Source organism: Haliaeetus leucocephalus, unplaced genomic scaffold (assembly GCF_000737465.1).
Source record: "Haliaeetus leucocephalus isolate CR32 unplaced genomic scaffold, Haliaeetus_leucocephalus-4.0 Scaffold577, whole genome shotgun sequence".
In the NCBI taxonomy this organism is placed as follows: Eukaryota; Metazoa; Chordata; class Aves; order Accipitriformes; family Accipitridae; genus Haliaeetus; species Haliaeetus leucocephalus.
In genome coordinates this window covers 209,489-211,442 of record NW_010973013.1, presented here as the reverse complement: position 1 = coordinate 211,442, position 1,954 = coordinate 209,489, and positions in this window count along the sequence as shown.

Below are 1,954 nucleotides of genomic sequence, written 5' to 3'. Positions count from 1 at the left end.
CAGGCGGGCGCCGCGGTAGCCGCGGGTTTGCCTGCCGCCCGCTAGGCTTCGGGCGGCACCTCAGGCCTCGGCAATGGAAAATAGCCGCCCCCCCTGCAAGCGGAGGTGAAGCTGTGTAAGGCCCACCCGGGTTTCCTCACACCCCTGCAGCCGGGGGGCCCCACCGGGCCTCCTGCCCCTTGGGGCTGTCCGGGGGTGCGGGTATCCAAATCCCTGCCCTCCCACACACTCACCTGTATGATGTCACCTGAGGGTAACTGAGGGGGGGCTTCCCCCTTTATCAATGGGTGGGCGCACCTGCTGCAAATTTAGAGTGAGACCACCACTGTGGTGCATGTATTTCAGTGGCAAATGGAGGCTCGTGAGAGGATTGCTTAAAAGCTTGCTGCCATGTTCTCCGGCCTCTGGGCCATCTAGCAGTGTTCTCCGTGCTGTGAAGGAGGGAACAGTTGCTCCCTGTGGTGGGACCTGATTCAAGATTCTGGGAGGTAAGGCTGTACAACATATGGTTTTGTGCAAAGTGGGGAGGGGGGGAGAGTTTAAATGGAGAGATTATAATCAACTTGGTGTTCTAAAACTTCTCAGGTTTTGTGAAAACTGTTACAGACAAACAGGTTTAATTATCATGCAGATAAACCACAAGTCTAGGTTGACTAGGGTATGAACCCAATGGCAAGATAGGCACTGTGTAGCCCTAGTTTCTCTCTTCATTTTTACAGAGCAAGGAAGTTTGAAACTACTGAAGATTTTCTCCTTTTCTTTGCATAAAAGAGACAGTCTGTCACATGCAGCCCTCCTCCATGAAAGTTTAGGTGAAGGTGGAAAGGTAAGCTGTGGGGAGGAAATTGAGAGATGCCGCTATAGAGTAATAAATCTGAGCAGTTCTGCTGCACACTGGAATCACATTCTAGAAAAGCAGACATGATTTGCTGGGTGCAAGCCTCAAACTGCGTGTGACCAAGAGTAAAGCTCCTTGAAATTAGAATAGACAGAAAAAGCTGCATTAAGGAGTTAAAGACTTTTCATCCATCCCACACTCCACAAATCATGAACTAGGTCAACTCTCCCCCCGCCCCCCTCTTTTTTTTTTTTTTTAATTTCACCTTCTCTTTAAATGGATATGATCTCTGCGGACAAACTAGACCAGTTCTGGTGAACTCTGTCTTGTTTATATAAGACACTAAAATTACTTTAAAATATCTGCTTTTGACCTCTAATATGGCAGCTGATAAATTCATGGAGTTTCACATTTCTTTGATGGTTGCTTTTTTTCCTTCCCTTTGAAGATAGTGACTCTTTAGAGTTGGTAAAGCTCTACTAATGCCTCAGGGAACTGAAATAGAAGCATAGCTTGTTTTATAACCTTAAAGTAGGTAGGAGCAGAACTGTCTTACGCTTCTGCTATAAGACAAACCTACCTTCGTCAGTCTAACGGAGCTGAGCAGCAGGGTGAGAGGTATTCTGAGAACAGAGGTGTTTAAATGAAGTTTTCTGTGGTAGGATGGCTACCTGTCACTATTGTTTTTTAACTTAGGTGCAAAGTCTGTAATTGCCGTGGTTGCCCTGCTTCCAGATCCCTTCTGCTGCCTGTTTAGAGCTCACTGCAAGGTGGGCTATGCTTCAAATGGTGTGTAGCAGACAAAGTCTTAGCCAGACACTCTGGGTGGGATTCAGGATGTATAATGGAGGTACCATGCTATCAGTAAACCCTTCAGCTTCTCTTTGTAATGGAAATGAGACACTTCTAGGATGCAATTCATCTCACCCAAAGGTAAACCTCTAAAATAAGTCATCCGAATCATGGTCTAGAAGTGCTTGTTTCTCAGTTGACTGTGAAGGGAGTCGATGCTGAAAATGTCAGCAGTTAAGCGAGACACATCTCACTGGGCGTGACAGGTTTGTGCCAACCAAGTTGTGCTAGTGAGCAGATAGCCTGCTGAGACCTGGCTGGAGA